The sequence below is a fragment of the Sciurus vulgaris genome (genome assembly GCF_902686455.1).
Source record: "Sciurus vulgaris genome assembly, chromosome: 14".
NCBI lineage: Eukaryota > Metazoa > Chordata > Mammalia > Rodentia > Sciuridae > Sciurus > Sciurus vulgaris.
In genome coordinates, this window is record NC_136475.1 from 86,987,443 (window position 1) to 87,009,476 (window position 22,034).

Sequence of the window (22,034 nt, forward strand, 5' to 3'; positions counted from 1 at the left end):
GAACCACCTTCAATCTACAGTAAAGAAAGAAGTTGGTCTTGTTTTCCCCACTGGATGGAGGTGGACGCAGAGAAAAAGAGAGTTTCCAAGACTTGTCCCAGTCCTAGTAAAGAGTCCAACTCCCTAGAACCTACCTTTTCTAGCATTGGATTTAGATTCATGAAGTGGTTCGTGGCCTTGCCAAAAAGCAATGCAGACAGACAGAATGGAGAGAGGAGAGCGTAGGTGGGCTGGGCTGGGAGGGGATGCTTCCCGGAAAGGTAGGCCTTACTTAAGGCTGCTCCTCACAGGACGCCTTTGAGTCCTTAAAATCCTGTTACTAAGCCACCAACCAACCACGTCTAAGGAGAAGTGGCCAGTGGCCCACATGTGGGCCCAGAGCTGGCACTCAGAAATATTTAAGAGGTCCGCAGAGCCAGGAAGTAACATCCTGTGAGTGTCAAGCAATGGAGGTGGCTGCGGGGTGTGGACCACCCATACCCCATCGGCCTAGCAGCTCTTTCAGAAACTCTCTCTCTGCATTCATCTTCAGCCAACCCGGGACAGCCTGTGCTCTCATCCCCACTACCCAGATGAGAACGCTGAGCTGTCTAAAGACTACGTAACCTGTCCAGTCACACCTTTAAGTTGTGGGTGCTTCTGGCTCCAGATGTGAGCTCTTGCCATCCCATTTGTTTGACTTCTGAGCCTAGGAGTGGTGCTCTATCTGGGGTCACATGAAGGATCCTGGGTCCCATGACTGCACAGCCTCAGAGTCAGAAAGAGGAGACGTGGCTATTACCTTTCTCTATCTCCCGGAGCAGAGTCGAGGGCCAGACACCAACCTACTCAGCCACTCCCACTTCTTACTCATTCTCTAAGTGCAAAGGTCCTGAGGACTTTTCCAGAAACCCTGTTTTAATTCACCATTAATTAACCGGTCATTATTTTTAAGACCCTATCAATATTTCCCTGTGGCATAGTCAGCTTTAGCCCACAACATTTGCATACAGATTGCAATGCATCCCTGTACCTTAGTCATTTCACCTGGAAGAGTCTCTGGGACCACTTTGTCCCTTCCCCTTCACAGCAGCAAGGAAAGAGAAATCCAGCTGGAGTGTGTGGGCATGCACCATTTCCAGGATTCTGGAGTCCATGGGAGTCAGGGGATGAGACACTGTGAAGATTGACATTCAGCCCCGAAAGAACTGTAGGTCAAATTGAAGATGCAATGATCAGAACAGGAGCAGAACACAGAATACTACACATGGGGAATATTTTTCTGTGTCAGATATACAGGTGCTGGCCATTTCTCAGTGTTGCATACTACCCCTGTTCCAAAAAGTAGAGCTTGCACCTCTGGGAAATCATTGGCGTGGAGCAATCAGACACCAACAGGCAGGCTGATCCCATTAGTTTTTAACAGTCAACAGAAAGTACTGCAATGATATTATCCTATCACCAAGCTCCAAGATGTGGTCAGGTCTTCTCTTCTTTCTCCTGACCTCCACAGAATCATCCACCAATTGAGATCTGGTGTTCTCTGCAACATGGGCAGAGTAGAGACTGCAAATTCAGTCGATGAGGAGAGTGTAAAGTCAGAAGAGGAAGCAGTTTATGCATGAATTATATGTTACATATAAATTGTTATGCAGTATATAGTTATTATGAGTCTCAGTACCTATTAGAGCTGCTTCCTTGGTAGTTGTTACGTCAAGGGATTCAGACAGCAGGCAATCCAGATAGTTTCCTGGAGGTGTTGGGTCTTCAGCTAGGCCCTGAAGGTGAGGCAGATTCTCCAGAACATGAGATATAAGACAGGTGGGAGGGACAGGCACTTCAGGAGTGAGGTGATGGGTGGGGAGGAGAGAGCTGGCCACAGGCCTTAACAAGGGCCTGGCTAGAGAGAGGCTATGGTCAGATGGCGGCCCATCCTTAGTGTTGTAGTGGAACTACCTGACTTCTGAGGATTCATCAAAGAGCACCCTAGAAAGGTGACTTTATGAGAACCTGAAATTCTGCATGCAGAGAACTGGCTAGAGAGCCTTGCCCCTCAGCAATGACCATGACTCTCTGCTCCAGCCCAGTTCTGATGTGCAGGTCCTCAGGACACCTCAGGTGCAGCTGCTGGGCCTATGCTTCTGCTCTCCTTGCCTGGGATCCCCTGTCCCTTTCAGTTTACCCAAAGCCAGTTTCTTTCAAGGCAGGTTCAATACATCTCTCTTCACTCTAAGCCTCAACGTGTGCATCTGTAGAGTGGGAGGAATGGAAGGACATCTCTAGCCACGACAGGAAACGATGCCCCAAATGGTGCTGCCAGCAGGGAGCATGGAACTGAGGAAAGGACCAAAGAGGCCTGTCCTGGAGTCTCAGCCCTGCAGCTTCTCGGGGTGGCCCTGGAAAAGTGCTAGGAGCCCTCGCAGCCTCGTCATCATCACCAGGCCAAGGGGGGTCTGGCGCCCACTTCCAAGAGCTCCTGGGATGTCCAGCGAGGTAGAATAGGTGCCCTGACTGAGCACCTTCCAGGATCAGAGGGGCCATGTTCCCTGTTGCTGCCATTAGCTCTTCTTCTCTTGCCTTCCTTCACTCTGAGAGCGGAGCATGGCCTCTCTCCGTTTCCCCTGGCCCAGATGGTCATCCTGCTGTCTTACAATTTATAGAGCTAATCCTCGGAAAGCCACCGCTCCCTGTTTTTCCCAAACTGCGGGTACTGACAAATGATTCACTGGGACACTGGGCTAATGAGGAGACATTGCTGAGTCCCTCTGTTCACCTCCCCCTGCATGGATGTGCTGGCCTCTATGGCAACCATCAGACAGCAACCTCATAAAGCCGGCTCATCTTCCAGGGAGCAGGGCAGCTCCAGGGGCCATATTGCAAATGTTTGACCCCCAGGTACCTCCAGGTCACGGGGATTTATTAGTTGGAATCTGCAGTTCAGCAGATGACATTTTAAAAGGCATTTTATTGCTTCGTGACCTGTGTGCATTGTAGGGTAATTCTGAGGCTTTGTGTCCACAGTGACTGTCTAAGCTGCAAGGTTGCCAGAAAGCCACAGCCCTGTCTGCCCAGAGCAGGAAATCTAGGTGTAACCCCTGTTCTAAACCTCCCTACCAGCACCCAAGACTTCAGACTCCTCACCCACTCGGTGCTAGGGCTTGATGCCAGCCCAGTGAGCAGGAGCCGCCTTTCCAGAAGAAAAGCCGGCAACAGGGAGGGTCTTACCAAATCTCCCCAAAGGCCACAGAAGTCAGAATATGCTGTGAATGTGGGGGAAATGAGGCTCATAGAAGGAAACTTGAAGCCAGACAGTTCGTATAAGATAAGGTTAACCCTGGAACTCCACGGCACCCCCCTCATTCCAGGTCACCAGCCACACCTACAAATGTTACCAATGTGCTCCTTGCTTTAAGAGCAATGAGTCACAGGGCATGCCTTGAAGGGTGAGTCCTGAATTATTAGCATTTGCAATGACCCTACTGCAGAGAGAGGCTATTAGGAAAACTGCTGGAAAATGAAGCAAGATCCCCTCTCTCTCCGGGCGCAGGGTGCAGAGCAGCCTGGACTGGCTGTGGTGTCTCCAAGCAGCTGGTGCGAGGTAGACGCAGCACAGTGCGTCCGTCCGCTGAGCAGCAGCTCCTCTGCCATTCTCCTGGCTGTGAGTAGCTCTCTTTAGAAAATGAACTCAGGAGGTCCCTCCTTTGTCTCACTCAGAGGCGTCCCTGCAGTCCCTCAGGTTTCCCTGGGTGGTAGCACCGTCCCCATGTACTGTTGTCATCTATGACATCTTCTGATCCTGCACCTAACCATTCTTCTGTGGGCAGAGACCAGAGATGGCGATTCACTCTTGTCTCTCTGGGACCCTCCCCCGTACATGGCTCATGGCCATTTATGGCACATAGTGGGATGTTCATTCTACAGTGGCTCTAGGAGTTCAACTCCAAATCTGCCACCTTAAGGGAAAGACAGCTAGTGCCTTGAGTATTCCTCGGGCAAGTGAAGGAAATGTTGAAGAAGATGCTTCCGATCCTGAGACAGGCACCAAGACGTGTGATCCAGATCTTGCGCGACTCAGCCCCTTCTTACTTTGAGGTTAAGACGATAAAACTCATGCACGGACAAGCATAAACACACTTCTCTTTTGTCCAACACCAGCCTCCTTGGGACCAGAGACATGTGCTTTTTTATTCAAGATCAATGAAACACATAGGTGAACTGGAAGTGCTAAAGATCTTGTTCCCCCACGGCCAGCTGTTCCTTTCTCTCTGAGCCAACTCGCTCTTGGCTCAGTTCACCAAACTTTTATTGACTATCTCCTCTGTGCCAGTAACTAAGTGAGACATCAGAACTACAAAAACAAATAAGGCTGAGGGCCTACTCAGAATGCATCAAGTCTATCAGAAGAGAAAACTTCTCTGGGTGTTAAACAATGTGTGCTATGTAGCAAGAGCCCCCACCCCCACCTCAGTGTAGAGAAGCACACAAGTAGGACCATGAACTTGGATGACCATGAGGTCATCACTCGCTGGAGGTGATGCCTGAGCTGTGTGTCAGGGGGTAAATAGAAATGATCTTGGGGAGAAGAACCTGGAAGGGCATCCTAGGCTAAGCAGACCACAACAACAGAGCTGCAGAGGCGCGGAAGGGCGTGCTGGCCTTGGGGAACGTGAGTGCTCAGCCTTGCTGGGACAAAGAGTTTAAACTGGGAAGTGGAAGATTTAGAAAAATAGGCAGAGAAGGCATCAGAAAGAGTCTGGCATGTCAGCCTAGAAAGACTGACTTATGCTGTAGCCAAAAGGGGTCGTTAAATGACTTTAAATATGGTAGCAAAGACCTGGAAGTTCCCTGTAGTGACTGTGGCATGGAATGAAGATAAAGATGTTGGAGAAAGAGAGATCATTCAGGAGATAATGATCACACCCCAGAAGGCAGGTGATGAGCCCTAATGAGAGGCAGTGGAGATCGAATGGAGGGAAAAGGCCCGTGGGAGTGGGGTTGGAGGACAACCCAGCTGAGGGAAGCAATTTAACGTGCAAAAGGAAGTCTTCCTCCTAGGTAAAGTCTTCCTCCTAGGTTACGGCCATGAGCTTGTCCTAGCCTGGGGAGTCCTGCGGCCCATAGGTGGGCACATACCATAAGCAGACACCAGCTGGAGCAATCCAGGTGGAGCCACGGCCCTGTCCCTGGGACCGATGACAGAACCCAGGGCATCAGGAGCCCAGGGGAAGCAGCCAGCGTCTTGGGACAAGAACTGCGGGATCATAAAGACCACATGTGCTGGCCTGTAGTTACTGAGGCTGTAACTCCCCGCCTCTCCAAAGGTGCACTGTGGTTACGGGCCCGGCAGGGTTCATTTAATTGGTAGCCTTTGAAATGTTTTTGGTCCCCAATCTTCATAAAAAGGAAATGAGGCTGTGGTGGGTGGACGAGGTGTTGAGCTGTTCTGGCTACAAGGCAAAAGATCAGCCTTTGATGGGACGGGTAAATAATCATTAGCACATGTCCACGGTACACTGCTCGATTCACACGGGACCCTAGGAATGCTGGGGGGCGTGAGGGGAGGCGGGGGAGGGGGTGGGCCTGGCAGGTGGCTAACCCGATAGCTGGCCAGTATCAGTGATGCCAGAAGAGCTGGTGGAGGGCAATGGAACAGGACAGCATTTGCCCTCGAATCTGGGGCGAGGTCAACGGAGTCCCTGCCCCTCTACTGACCAGCTGTTGGCTCTGTGCTGGACACTGCATTTCTCCCTAGCCTGTTTACTCCACCACTTAAACGGGGACCTGGTGTCTACTTCACAGGTTTTCGGTGACACCCCAGGGAGTGACAGTAGAGCACAGTGGTTAAGAGAAGCAGGAACTTGGGGTAATGCCGTCAGATGCCTAGGTACAAATCACTGTCCCATTACCTGAGCACAGGGTGACCTTGGGACAGTCACCTTACCTCTTTGAATCTGTTGACGCTTCTGAAAACCAAGGTAACCACAGTTCTGCATTGCAGGGTGGATGTCAGGCATCACCCGTGGGTGAACCTAGAACACACTCACTCCAGAGAACAGGCCTGTGAGCAGTCACGCCGAGCCCTGCGTCCAGAGGGAGGAGGCTCCTGGCGGAGAACGGCTAACCTGAGAGGTACTCTCCATGTGGACCATTTTGTCATTCATTTAGCCCCAGTTCAACCACTAGTTTACAGACAAGACTAACATATGAAGCGATTAAGTAACCTTCCCAGAATTACGCCGACTAGGATTGAACTCTAAAGAATACTCCAGAGCCATGTTCTCAACGCTCCAAGGTGGACCTGTTCCCAGCATCGTGATGGCCACTGACCCCTGCACTGAGGAGCACTAGATTGTCCTTCCAGGGGTCTGTCATTTACTGACAGGCTGCTGTGTACCAGGCAGGTGCCAGGCATGTCACACAGTTCCATTGTGGCTTCCTAACCATGCAACCTGAGTGCACTGTCCCCATCTTACAGATCAGATGAGAGATATGGGGAGGACCATATCACCAGCTGCCTTGGGGTCCTGAAGGACTTGGGCCTGGGTCTGCCAGAGGGTGAAGCCCAGCTTTCTCTCAGATGTCCTTGTTCCTGCCATCACGGAGGGATCAAGCTGGAGGGTGGTGGTGATGAGCGTGCTCATTTGCATTATGTTCAAGGAACTTTCCTGGACCTTTTCTTCTCTCTGCAAAGCGAGTACTGTCACCCTGGTTATGCAGGAGGAAACTGAGGATGAAACATAATAGGTGACTTCCTCAAGGTCACAGACTAAGCCTGTGGCACCTGCTTCCTCGTCTTTCCCCCAGAAAACACCAAGGTGAGTGGAGTGTAACTAAAAGACCTTTCCAAAACCAAGGGTCACATCCTGGACAACTAACTCCTGTTCAGAATTCAGGGAAGACCCTAAAGAGGGAAGGTCACGCGCCCCTCGCCACTAGGAGCTGCACATGCGGCCCCTACCTACAGGCTGGCAGCATCTGATGCTGCTTTAATTAGATCGCCATGGTAACGAGCTACAGGAGAACAATAGACAGTTGTGTACTTTGGAGAATCATCAGCCTCAGACAAGGCCCCGCTAACTGTAATTATGCTGGAGTGGAAGCGGATCTTCATTGCTGGGAGAGAATAAACTGCCTTCCTGGCTTGCCTCGCTACCTTCCAGAGTTATTGGAACATCAGGGCTCAGGACTTCAGTTGGGTTTATTGTTTGCATTTATATTGTAAAACTGTTCAAACCCGTGTAAAGACGATCGTTTTGTCATCCTGAGTCTGGGTTGTATGTTCCCAGAGGGGAGCCGAGTGCAAGGTAAAGACGCGAACCTTAGTCCTACAGGTAGCATTTATTAAGCACAGTGGGCCAGATGTAGGACGCTACTTCCGCTGGCCATCACCATGAGCATCTGCAGTGGGTATCTCCAGCCCGGCTTTACAAGGCAGGAAGCAACCTCAGGGTCGCGCCTCCGCCACAGTGAGGGCTGAGGAGGTGCGAGCCTGGCACGCCTGTGCCCTGAGCCTTCAAGGACAAGAGGAGACCAGACGTTGCAAATCAGCTGCACTTCTGAAACACCCAGGGTTCCGCGTCTTCCCTTTGATGAAATGTGAGGGTTTCCCTTTAATCCAGTTAGTTTTGCTAGTCTGATAAGATGCAGTTCACTCCGGCCATCAGAGTCACCGAGACCCATAAATAACAGAAAGATCATTTAAAAATAAATTACCCCCTGAAAGCAGGGAAAACGCATCCTTGGACGGTTGCTCTCCAGGCCCGCCATAAATCTGCTGTCTCTTCGGCTCTGCGGTGGCCAGGGTCACACACCATAAAGAGCTTCCTCAGAGAAATTCGGAAAATGCCGGCAAGATGGGGCACGCGGGAGTCAGGGAAGGCGTTCCTCCCCCATCACAAGCCCCCGGGGGAGGACGGAGCCCGCAGGCTGGCAGGCAGGAGAGGGTGGGCCACAGACCCCGAGGAGCAGCTGCGGCCCCGCCCCTGGGATTCCAAGGTCATTGCGAAAAGACCCCAGCCCCTAAACATTCTGGGGCCTGACCTACTTTCACCAAAAGGAACAAAATTTCAGTCTCACTGCAGCTTGAAGCTACATTTCCCTTTGGAGATGGGACCCAGTGACCTCAATTCATGAGAATCGAGGATGAGATTGACTTCAGATTTTGTTTTCTCGGAGAACTTCACTGCACAGGAAGGGGAGAGAGAATGAGTCCTTAGAGAAGGCGGGAGCCAGGGGCGGGGCGCGGGGGCGGGGCGGGGCTGCGCGGCGGGGGCGGGGCTGCACAGCGGGGGCGGGGCTGCGGGTGGCAGGCAAACACGAAAGCTGGGTCGTCCCCATGGGATGGGAGAGTGGGGTGGTATGGTTGCCTCCGGCGGCCTTTGGACAGGGGAAACCAGTGTCACGATGTCTCATCCATGGCCTCTCTCGGGCGCCTCGTTCTAGTGGAGCAGTGTCCCCCACACTCCTGCTCAGAGAAGGCCATTGGAATTGTGTCGTCTCTGTGCACGCGTGTGGCACTGCTCCAGGAGGTCACCCTGCTCCAGAACAATGTCAGGATGCCCTCGCATCTGGCTGAGTTCTCAGTCAGCAGGAGCATACTGAGAATCCACTGCTGTATTAGTCAGCTTTTAGTCACTGTGCCCAAAATACCCGACATGAACAGTTTGGAGGAGGAAAAGTTCATTTGGGGCTCATGTTTCAGAGGTTCAGTGCATGGTCAGCGGACTCCATTGCTCTGGGTCTAAGGTGAGGGAGAGCATCATGGGGGAGGAAATCTGCTCAACCCAAGGCAGCTGGGAAGCAGAGAGAAAGCAAGAGAGGAAATGTACCTCCTCCAACCACACCCTACCACCTACAACTACCCTATAGTACAGTAGTTCTTTCAAATTATCAACCCATCAGCTGGAGGAATCCGCTGATGAGGTTATAGCTCTCATAATCTAATCTGAACATTCTTGCATTGTCTCACATGAACTTTTCTGTGAGGGGTAGTGGGCAGTGCACATCCAATAACATTTATTCCCTGAAAAGGGCCGGGATTTCAAGTCAAAGATGACCTCAGGCTGCACCTGCATATTTAGGTGAGGGGGTTTAAAACACTGGGTATTGCCGTTTCAGAATGAAATAGAAGCCAAGAACCTTCTCCCTGTTGGACAAAGGTGTGTGTGGATAGAGCTCTAACCATTTGTGCACAACCTCAGAGCCAACCAAGGACCACCCCATGGAAGAGTCAGACCCCAGAAAGAACCTTAAGGCTGATCCAACTTCCTCATCTTACAGATGGTTCAACAGAAAGACAAAGGGTCGAACTCTAGGTCGCAAAGTGAGTGAGCCCTTGCTCCTCAAGGCCGGGTCCTCCCTCCTCTTTTTCTGGACAAACTACTAGAACGATTTCCTGACAGACCTCCAATTCCACGTAGCCTCTCTCCAATGGATTCTCCGCACGACAGACAAAAATCACTCTTGAAATAAAAATCATTATGTACCCTTCCTGCTGGAATTAATTATTTCCACTATCTCTTAAGGGAATTACAGGTGAAGGGCAGCAAAGGTTCTCCTTTAGAGACAACTCACTTGGTGGCGCTCCCTAGGGGGAGTCTGGCCAGCTTGCAAAGCCTGCTGGACCCAGCTCTGCTCACTCACCCTCCATCCTCACTAGCCCCTCTCCCCTCGCCCCTGCTCTGCCAGTCTTCTCTCCGTTCTGGGGACCTCGGAGTGTCTCACATCACAGGGGCTTTGCACATTTTTTCCTTTATCCTGCCGCTGTCTTCCCTCCTCCCTCCCCTGGGACACCACCTGTTCATCCTCCTACTCTGGACTTAGTCCCTTTCCCCAGAAGGCCTCTCTCAAGTTGAGCTTCCCTGACTCGTCAGTGAAGACCTAGGTTGTTCCACCCTGAAGGGACTTAATACCAGGGATTTGGGACACAGGTGCGGAAATGCTCAAAAGGTTTTTAAAAACTGATGTGGAGTTTACTCAGAGGTCTGTAACTTCAGGAAGCCATGTGTAGCCCCAGGACTGGGGGAACAAAAGGGAAGAGGTGGAGTTACCAGGATCGAGGTGTTCAGAGCCGGGTCGTGTGGGGCTCAGCTCTGACCACCAAGCCCCTGTCACATGTGTGGCCAGGGTTCCACGCGGCCGGACACACTCAGTGCTTGAACATTTAAGTTTGCCTGGGGCATGTTCACCGGCAGCACTGGGACCTCAGATTCCTCCGCATGTCCGATGACTGGTTCCCCCGGGGCACAGCTGTGTTCAGATGGCCACAGCCGTAGGGCTGCAGCTCTCCACTGCTCCTGCAGAAACTGGAAAAACAGGAAGTGAGTCCCCTTGATCCCTCTAGGGGCCAAGACCCACCCAACTGGCAAGGAATTTTGGGAACTGTGCTTCTCAGACTCCAGCCCCACACTGCAGAGTACGAAATGGATTTGGCTGATAGACAAAAGTAAATAACTGACGCAAATACATGCCACTAATTAACTTTTGCACATATTGACCTTTGCATTTGACCATGGCCTCTAGGCAGGCTAGCCAAAAACCATCATGTCTCTTTGCACTAAGCTCAAAGCATCAGCATCCAATAAATGTTGATTCACTAAATGAGCAGGAGCAATAAGATACTCCTGATCCTCAGTTTCCAAAGCTAAATCCCTCTCCACAGGACCCAGGTGGATATAAGATAACAGACATGCATGGACCATGTGCTGTTTGGACTTGGGCCATGACGGAACAGGAGGCCCTCCATGGATAACGTCTGCCTTCACCAGGGGCCATGTTTGGAGCTTGTTTTCAACAGTGTGGGAGGCTGAGTGCAAAGCCCACTTACCACCTATCTTCCCCTAAAGAATTTCAAAAGCTCCTTCTGCCTATTTTTGTCCTGTGGTGCTTGAGTGACTACGTGGGTTATCACCCGTGACAAACATTTTTGTGTGAGTGCTGACATTTCTGGTGTTTCCTGACAGGACAACACCACCTATGGAGCCCTGTGAAGAGAAGTCAGCAAATGTTCTGACCTCAGGGTGTTGGGGGTGGAGACAGCAGACAGGGAGAGGAAGATCAGGGTTCAGAATTCTTTGCTGCCGTCCAGAAAATGATGGACATGGTGAATTCTTTCAACCTATCTGCAAAGCCCGCTGGGCAGAGTGTGTCCCGGAACGTCTCAGAGATGAGAGCATTTTGCATGCTCCAAGACACCTGATCAAAGACCTGTCTAAACATGCCCTGTAGGTGTGGAATTCCTTAGGAGCCATTTTTGGGAGACTGGCTGTCACCTTGTCATCTTCCTAGTGAGGAAAGGCCTTCCGACCAGGGAGTCAGGATCCTTTAGTGCTGGTCTATTCTTATGGGCTTCCTCTGTGAGCTTGGTCTCTTCTTAAGGGCTTCGTCTTAAAGGCGAGTCCTTCCTTCCTTATTTTTCTTGATGGGGTCTCAGTTAGGGTGGCGATCTTGTTAAAACACCACAGACTGCTTAACCTCACCCCCAGAGTTTTTGGGGTGCTGTGCAGGTACATCCTGGACCACAGGAGAAGCCCTGATTCGATGGAGTAGTGCTCGATGGCAGTGTGAGTTTGCTCCCTGGGGACATTTGAAGGATATCTGGACACATTATTGGTTCTCATAACTGGAGAGAGGGTGCTGCTGGCATCTGATGGGTAGACACTTAGGGTGCTGCTAAACTTTCTACAGTTCACAGAGCATGTCCCCCATAAATAATTATTCAGTTCAAATATCAAGAGTGACAGTGATTCTGTAATTTTAATGTGTACATGAATCACCTGGAGATTGAGTGAGATTGCAGATTCAGGATTTTGTATTGCTATGAACTTCCAGGTGATGTCAAGATGCAAATCTTGCATAACTCAGGTTCTTTCTACTCTAAAGACATTCTCCCAGAGTCTGGGATAACTGCCATTCACTGTTCCATCCCCAGAGCCTTCAACAGTGTAAACTCTGATACAGGAAGCAATTGATACTGTCAGGAGTGCCTAAGACACAATGTGTAAGGTGGGCTTCACCCACCTGCTGTCCCTCAGACCAGTACCCCGTGAAAAGCAGTGTCTTACCTGGATCTTCTTACTCCTCCAAAGCTGAACAAAGAGCTTGGCACAGGTCAGAAACTCCAAATGCGTCTGTATAAAATTAGATGCCACCGTAAGAGCTGGCATCCTTGTACCGGAGATGTTCATTTTCCAAGTCCCTGCTGTTTATCCTTCCTTCAAAACCGGCCCCTTCCCTGGTCATGGTGCTTTTCCTTACAAGATGCTTTCACCTGCGTGATCTCATTGGGTCCAACCCCAACTAATGGAAGGGGAAACTGAGGTGCAGAAAGGTATAGAACCTCAACAAGAGCAAAAGTTCAGCACCCCCGGTCATCCAAGGCAGGGCTCTGCTCCTCTTCCAAGCCAAGTCCTGCCTGTCTCTTCACTGTGGCCACCACTTGCCCCTCCCTCAACCCATCTTTTCTGCCTTTCATCTCTTCCCACTCTGCATCCCAGAGATCTGTCCTCTAACTGACTTCTTTCTAAGCTTTTCTGTCTGGACTCGCTTGCAGGGATGAGGGCTTCCACAAATACCAACTGGAGATAGGATCGCTTCAGCTCAGGGAACAAAGCCAAGGTCCTCCCTGGTTTACTGGGCCTCTCACCCTGCTCCTCCCAGTCCATTGGTTGTCCCCATTGTATACGCTCCACCCTACCCAGTGCTGTGTCTGCCATAAAGCAAACACATAACTGGCATCTGCTCTGTGCCAGACCTTCTGATAGGCAGAGGGCAGATAGAGATTTATAATTCACAGCTCTTTCTCTCAATAAGCTGTTGGGAAAGTAGTTTGGATTTAGACAGATTGCCATCTAAATTCCAACTTGGTTCTCCAGCATGGACTACTCCTTTTCTCTTTGCCTGGTTTCTCATTCTTTTTCCCAGCTGGTCACTACTGGAGAGCCCAGGACTCCACCTGCTGACTTCTCTTTTCCATTAAAACTCACTCCTTCAATGACCTCACTCAGATCTCTGTCTCATCAGTGACTCACCAATTTACATCTGAAGCACAAATCTCTCTTCTGAACTCCGGACAGATAAATGCCACTACTTACTTAACATCACCACTTTGATATCTAAAATGCTAAATTTTTAAATGTTTTAGTAGGACATTACAGTTATATATAATAGTGGAGATCCTTTTGATGTAATCATACATGCATGGAATACAGTTTGCTCCATTTCAGTCCCCAGTGCTTCCCCTTTCTCCTCCCTCCTCCCTCTCCCTGTTTCCCTGCCTCTACTACTTTTATTTTGCATTTCCTCCTTTTCCTGTCCCTTCTCCCTCTCCCTCAATCCGCGTCTCCTTCGCTGATCTCCATCCTCATTTCCTGGAGTCTGCCCTCTGCTTCTTTTCTTTTACTTTGCTCTAGCTTCCACAAATGGCATTCAACCCTTCCATTTCTGAATCTGGCTTATTTTACTTTGCATGATGTTTTCCGGTTCCATCCTTTTACCAGCAAATACCATAATTTCATTCTTCTCTTGACTGAGTAAAACTCCATTGTGAATATGCACCATGTTTTCTTTATTCCTTCACCTGTTGACAGGCACCTAGGCAGGTTTCCTGTTTTGACCTCTGTGAATTGTGCTGCTCTAAACTTTGATGTGCCTGTATTGAGATAATGTGCTGGTGTTAGTTCTTTGGGATAAATACTGGGGAGTGAACAGGCTGGGTCCTGTGGTAGTTCTATTCCTGTTCTTTTGAGGAGTCTTTATACTGATTTCCAAAGTGGCTGTACTAGTTTTCAGTCCCACCAACATAGTATGAATATACCTCTTTGGCTGCATCCTCACCGGCATTTATGATTGTATTATCCATGACTGCCATTCTAACTGGAAAGAAATGAAATCTCAATGTAGTTTTGATTTGCATCTCCCTAACTGTTGGGGATGTTGAAAGTTTTTTTCATATATTTGTTGGTCATTTAGATTTCTTTTTTTTTTTTTTTTTTTTTTTTGAGAAGGGTCTGTTTAATTATTTTATCCATTTATTGTTTGGGTTGTTTAGGGGTTTTTTATGGTATTATTTTGAATTCTTTATATATTCTGACTATTAATCCCCTATCAAAAGAGTATCTGGCAAAGATTTTTGTCCATTCTGTAGGCTCTCCCTTCACACTCTTAAACATTTACTTTACTGTGCAGAAGCTTTTCAATTTAATTCCATCCCACTTATAGATTCTTGGTTTTATATCTTGAATTTTAGGGATCTTGTTGAGGAATTTGTTGCCTTTGCCTGTTTTGGGGTGATGATCCTATATTTTCTTCTAGCAGTTGCTAAGTTTCTGGTCTAATTTCTAGGTCTTTGATCCACTTTTATTTGACATTTTTGCAGGATGAGCAATAGGGATCTACTTTCATTTTTCTACATATAGATATCTACTTTTCCCAGCATCATCTGTTAAAAAGGCTATCTTTTTTCCAACATATATTTTTAGCACTTTTGTCAAGGATTATATATGACCGTAACCACGTGGGTTTATCTCTGTGGCTTGTATCCCATTGGTCTTCATGTCTCGTTTGAAGAGAATGCCATGCTGGTTCTGTTCATAGCTCTGTAGTATAATTTGAGATCAGATTTTGCAATGCCTCCATCCTCCCGCTTCTTGCTCAGAATGACTTTGGGTATTCCAGGTCTTTTATTCTTCCAGATGAATTTTAGGACTATTTTCTCCACAGTTCTGTAAAGAATGTCATTGGTATTTTGATGGGGATTGCAGTGGATCATCATAATACTTTTGGTAATATGACCATTTTGACAGTATTAATTCTGCCTATCCAAGAACATTAAGGTCTTCCCATCTTCTTTATTCAGTGTTCTATATATTTTGTTGTAGGTCTTTTACCCCACTGGTTATATTTGTTCTCAAGTATTTTAAAATTTTATTTTTCTTTATTTTATTTCATTGGGATTGTAGCAAGAAGGATAGTCTTGTTTTTTTTTTTTTTTTTTTTTTTTTTTTGGCAGATTCATTATTGGAGTATAGGAAATATATTGATTATGAACTTTGATCATGTATCCTGATACTTCAGTGAATTTGTTTATCAGCTCTAGAAGTCTTCTAGTGAAGTTTTTGGATCATGTCATCAGCATACAGATATAACATTTCATTTTTTCTTTTCTTATTTATATCCATTTAATTTCCTTCTCTTGCCTGATTGCTCTGGCTAGAGTTTCAAGAACTATATTGAATAGCAGTGTTGAGAGTGGTATCCTTATCTGACTTCTGATTTTAGAGGAAATGTTTTCAGTTTTTTTCTATTCAACACGATGTTGGCTTTGAGTTCATCATATATAGGTTTTATAATGTCGAGGTAACTTCCTTTTATCCCTAGTTTCTCTAGTGTTTTTAACATGAATGGGTGATGAATTTTGTTAAAGGCCTTTTCTATATCTATTGAGGTGATCATCTGATTCTTGTTCTTAACTCTCTTTCCGTGGAGGATTACATTTATTGATCTGCATATGTTGAACGAACCCTGCATTCCTGCGATAAAACCCACTTGATCATAGTGTACTGCTCTCTTGATGTTTTTTAATGCTGTTTGCTAATATTTTATTATGGATTTTTGCATCTATATTCATCAAGGATATTAGTCGGTAGTTTTCTTAATGTCTGGTTTTGTTATCAGGATTATACTGACTTCATATAATACCAAAATCAAATTTTCGAGTGCCCACCATCCAACCAAACTTATAATTATCCTCATTGCTACAATGTTGATATTCTTCCACCTTTGGGGAAATCCTTCTCTGAAAGTCTCATTCAAGTTTGCCCTCATGTTTGAGATATGTAATCCTCTTGTCTCACCTCTACTTCTCTGTCTGGTTCAAGTCACAGCAGACCACTAACTGCATGAGCCTTCTAACTGATCTCCCTGCTTCTACCTTTATCCTTCAATGGACTATGTGTAATGGATTGCCTGGTCATCTCAAAATAGCCATGTCCACCTTCCAGTGAATACTGGAGGAAAAAGGATCTTTTTTATGGATGTCATTAAAGACCTTGAGATGACATCATCCTAGATCATCTGAGTAGGCCCTCAATCCAAGGACAAGTGTCCTTAGGGGAAAAAAAGGAAAAAACACAGAGAAGTTGGTATGAAGTTAGAGACAGATACTGATTATAAGTAGCCACAGCCAAAGAATTCCTGGAGTCCCTGAAAGTTGGAGGAAGCAAGGAAGAATTCTCCTCTAGAGCCTCTGGAAGAAGCAAAGCCCTACTAACATCTAAATTTTAGACATTTGGCCTCTAGAACTGGGAGATAATAAAATTTTTTTGCTTAAAGTCACAACATTTGGCAACCCAAGGAAACAGATCCGTGTTAGGTAAGATCACATTCCTTCTCTGCTATGAATTCTCTAGTGTTGCTGCATCATTTTCAGTAAAATTCAAATTCCTTGTTATGGCCCCCAGGGACTTTTGTGAGCTGTCCCTCAGACAGACCTCCCAACATGCTCTCCCTCATCCATCTGCTCCAGTAACTCTGGCTTTCTTGCCACATCTGGACAACTCCATATACATCCCTCAACCAAGACTGCGCAGTTCTTGTTTCCTCACAATACTTTCTCTCAACATTCCATGGCTTACTCCCTCACTTTCTTCTGGTCTTCCTCAGAGATGCAGAGAAGCCCTCCCTCATCATCTGAAACCTCATGGTCCACCCCTGCCCACTGCTTTATCCCCCTCACTGGATGTCCTTCATATAATGCACCACCACTTCCTATGATAGGTACTTACTAGTCTGGCTGCTTATCTATCTCTTCCCACTGGAATGAAAGAGCCATGAAAGTAAAACTTTTATTTCCTTAGTTATCACATCCCCATTGCAAAAATAGTGCCTGATACATATTAGGTACTCAACAAATGTCTGTTGAAGAGAGGGATGTCTTTATCCATGTGCAAGAGCATATACACATCATGGAATCTCTCTCAGCCTCGGTGTTAGAAGGGAAATTATAGCTTAGTCATTTTAATGACAAACTGCTAATACATGTGACAGCCTGTTGCAGTAGAATTCTCCAATGTCACATCCACAGTTACTCAGGCGACTGGACTGGCTCAGTTCAGTGTCCTGCTTTTGGCTTTCATGGAAGGACCCAACAGTCCTGTGTGATTAACTCCTATCCTTGATCAGATGCCACCCAGAACATCTTCTTTCAGCGTGTTCACAGTGACGTCAAACAGAAAGTCAGTCAAACAGAGAGCTAGAAATGCTTGCTTTGTCTGGGAGGTGTTTGTTTCTCCTTTGGGGACATAGAGGACCATGCAACTCATGGCTTTTGTTTCTACTTTGGACTCCGAGGTGCCCAATCTTAGCAACTGAGTAGAATCTTAGAAATGAATACCTGTGGGCCACCCGACCCTGTTCCATCTCTAGGCTCTGATTTATATGTTGTCTGTTATAGCTTGAATCCAGAATATTCCCCAAGGTCTTAGTACCAAGTTGACTGCACTATTTGGAGGTGGTGGAAACTTTAGGAGGTAGGACCTGGTTGGAGGATGTGAGTCACTTGGAATATGTCTTTGAAGGGACATAGCTTGCCCCGGTGCCTTCCTCCCTCTTTGCTTCCCGGACGTCATAAGTTTCTTTGCTCTACATGCCCTTTGTCCATAGTGTTCTGCCTTGCTACTGGCTCAAAGCAATGAATCCAGCTGATCATGGATCAAAACCTCTGAAACCATGAGCCAAAATAAATCTTTCCTCATTAAAATTGATTTTCTTAGGTATTTTGTCATAGTGATGGAAAGCCGACTAGCACATTCTCTGATCTCAATGATTTACTTTTTAGTTTACTACTTTATGTAATTCCTGCATGTAGATTGAGATTGGGTAAATAAATAAACAAAAAATATGACCAGATTTATAATCTATGGTAAAAGGAAGATACCAGAACATAAATCATTTCAATCTAAGGAGGTAGATTGTAGCAAAATTCCAAAAATGGTGCCAAGGGAGTCACAGAGAAGAAAGCAAGTAATTGTTCCCAAGTGCCTCAGAAGAGGCTTCAGGATGAGAGAGAGTATGTGTCTAGCCAGGTTATACTTTAGAGTCTGGAGTGTCCCCCAAAGTCTCATGTGCTGAAGGTGTATGATCACCAGCCTGTGCGCTATCAGTAGGTAATAGAACTTTTAGGGACCATGGCCTAATGGAAGAAAGTTAGGTCACTGGGGACATGTCCTTGAAGGGTACATTGGGATCCAAGCTCCTGTCTATCTGTCTTTGCTTCCCAGTGGATGCAAAGGTGGGCAGTTCCTCTGCCACACACACACACCCCATCATGGCCGACTGCCTCACCACAGGCCCAGCAGTAAGAGAACCAAGTGACCACGAACCGAAATCATGAGCCAAAATGAGTATGTCCTTCTTTTAAAAAGTTGATCTTCTCAGGTATTTTGTGACAGGGATGGAAAACAGACAAACACAGACTAGACTTGAAGAACTAACTGGACTTGTCAGGCAAAGATGGTGAGAAAAGACATTCCAACAGCACAGATGAAAGCACAGAGCAAGGGTCCATGGTGTTTTGGAAAGGGGACAAAGGCCCACATGTCTGGGGCACAGGGAATAACTGGTTTGCAGAGGAGGACAGGAGGCTTCAGCAGGTCCTGAGTGGAATTAGGTTTCATGTCAGGACTTCAAATTCCCTCATTATCTCAGAAAAAATATGTGTTTAAAAAATCACTTTACTTAAAAAAAAAAAAAAATTTAAATTAAAAAAGAAAAATATCTGTGAAGCCCTTGATGATGAGAACCATTTTGATCATCTTGATTTTCACATCAACTCCTAATTTGGAGATTTGAATTTCAACCAGTAGAAAGAACCATTACACAGCGTCAAGCGAACAGTTCTTAAAGAACCCCTAACTATTAACTCCCAGTGCCAGATTCTTCCCCATCCAAGGTGGTAGCCACTAGATAGAAAAAATATCAGACATAAAAAACAAAAAGCATCTTCTGCTGCTGATACTTTCAGATCAGCCCCTCTAAACACCACTGAGGTCCTCTGACCTGGGTTTTCCAGATCACAGTTGGAACCTGGGTGGTAGGTTTAGCCACTTCTTCCTCACTCTGGCCCTGGGTAGGCACCTGCGTTTCCACACACACCCATCTCCATCCTCATCTTTGCATCTCCATTTTTCACATTTCCTGTATTAAATATGATTTGTGTGTAATAAACTGCCAATGTACAATGTGTGAAATTCAATTATTTTTAGTGTTGAATGACTTGGGCTTTATACCTGCCATGACTGAGATGCTGTGATCCAAGGCAGAACATTCCCATTGCCTGCTCACAATTTCTTCTCACTCCATCATAATCTATTCCTCCCTCATCCTCTAGCCCCAGAAAATCACTGGTTGACTTAGGTCACTATAAACAGATTCATATTTTCTAGAATTTTATATAAATGGCATCAAATATTGAGTGCTCTCTTTTGCTTGAGTTCTTTAGTCCGCATAATTATTTTCAGTTTGAACCAAGTCATTGTGCATACGATAGGTTATTCATTTTATTGCTGAAATGTAACCCGTTGTATGAATAGGACCATTTGTTTCTCATTCACTAACTGATGCACATTTACATTGTTCCCAGTTCTCATCGATTACAAAGCTACTGTGAATATTTGAATGAAATTCTTTTGTAGATATATTTTCCTTTCTCTTGGGTAAACCCCTAGGAATAAATGTTATGGTGTATGCATAGCCTCATTTTAAAAACCTGGAGTGTTGGTGATGGTATCTCATTGTTTTTAACTTGAAATTTCCTAATAACTAATGATGTTGAACACTTTGCTATTTTTTTTTTGTATGAAGAATCTTCTCTTCTTTTTCAAAGTGTCTTTTTTAGATGAGTTTAAATTTATTACTTTATTATAGTTACTAAATGTGACAGATTCACTTTTTTTGTTTTTTTAATTTATTTTTCATTTTTACAGACTGCTTTTGATTCATCGTACACAAATGGGGTACAACTTTTTGTTTCCATGGCTGTGCACAATGTAGATTCATACTGTTTGTGTAACCATACATGTACATAGGGTAATCGTGTCTGTCTCACTCTACTATCTTTCCTTTCCCCACCCCCTCCCTCCTCATTTGCCTCTACACAATCCAAAGTTCCTCCATTCTTCTCTTACCCCTCTGCTGCCCCCGCCCTCTGTCATTTATCATCACCACTGATGAGAGAAAACATTCAGCATTTGCTTTTGGGGGATTGGCTTAATCTCACTTAGTATGATATTCTCCAATTCCATTCATTTACCTGCAAATACCATAATTTTATTCTTCTTTATGGCTGAGTAATATCCCTTTGTGTATATATACCAGTTTCTTTATCCATTCATCTATTGAAGGGCATCTAGTTTGGTTCCACAATCTAGCTATTGTGAATTGAGCTGCTATAAACACTGATGTGGCTGCATCACTGTAGTGTGCTAATTTTAAGTCCTTTGGATATAACCTGAGGAGTGGGATAACAGGACCAAATGGTGGTTACATTCCAGGTTTTCTGAGGAATCTCCATACTGCTTTCCAGAATGATTGCATCAATTTGCAACTCCACCAGCAATGTACAAGTGTGCCTTTTTCCCTACATCCACACCAACACCTATTATTGCTTGTGTTCTTGATAATAGCCTTTCTAATTGGAGTGAGATGAAATCTTAATGTGGTTTTAATTTGCATATCTCTAATTACTAGAGATGTTGAACACTTTGGTATATTTGTTGATTGCCTGTATATCTTCTTCTGTAAAGTGTTCAGTTCCTTGACCCATTTATTGATTGGGTTCTTTATATTTTTAGTGAAAACTTTTTAAATTCTTTATAAATTTTGGAGATTAGTGCTCTATCTGAAGTGTGGGTGGAAAAGTTTTCTCCCACTCTGTAGGTTCTCTTTTCAAACGATTTACATTTGCTGAGAAAAAGCTTTTCAGTTTGAATCCATCCCATTTATTGATCCTTACTTTCATTTCTTGTGCATTCTGAGTCTTGTTAACGAAGTCTGGTCCTAAGCCAACATGATAAAGATTTGGACCTACTTTTTCTTCTATTTGGTGCAGGGTCTCTGGTGTAATTCCTAGGTCTTTGATCCATTTTGACTTGAGTTTTGTACAGGGTGAGAGACAGGGATTTAGTTTTATTTTACTGCATATGGATTTCCAGTTTTCCCAGCACAGTTTGTTGAAGAGGCTATCTTTTCTCCATTGTATGTTTTTGACACCTTTGTCTAGTATGAGATAACTGTATTTATGTGGGCTCATCTCTGTGTCTTCTACTCTGTGCCATTGGTCTGCCTGTCTATTTTGGTGCCAATACCATACTGTTTTTGTTACTAGTGTTCTGTAGTATAGTTTAAGGTCTGGTATTGTGATACCTCCTATTTCACTCTTTCTGCTCAGGATCGCTTTGGCTATTCTGGGTCTCTTATTCTGCCAGATGAATTTTATGATTGCTTTCTCTATTTCTAGGAGGAGTGTCATTGGGATTTTCATTGTAATTGCATTGATTCTGTATGGCACCTTTGGTAGTATGGCCATTTTGACCATATTGATTCTGCCTATCCAAGAACATGGGAGATCTTTCCATCATCTAAGGTTTTCTTTAATTCCTTTCTTTAGTGTTCATTGCGTGGAGCACATTCAATAAAAAAAATAAAAAGTCTAACAACTAAAAGAGCTAACATTACATCTCAAAGCCCTAGAAAAAGAAGAACAGATGAACACCAAAAGCAAAAGACAGGAAATAATTAAAATCAGAGCAGAAATCAATGAAATCAGTGAAACAAAAGCAACAATTCAAAAAATTGACAAAACAATAAGTTGGTTCTTTGAAAAAGTAAAAGAAAATTGATAAACCCTTAACCACACTCACAAGAGAGGGAGAAAGAAAACTCATATTACTAAAATTCATCATGTAAAAAGAAATATCATTACTGATACTTCTGAAATACAAAACATAATTAGAAGCTACTTTGAAAATCTATACTCCAACAAAATAGAAAATCTCGAAGAC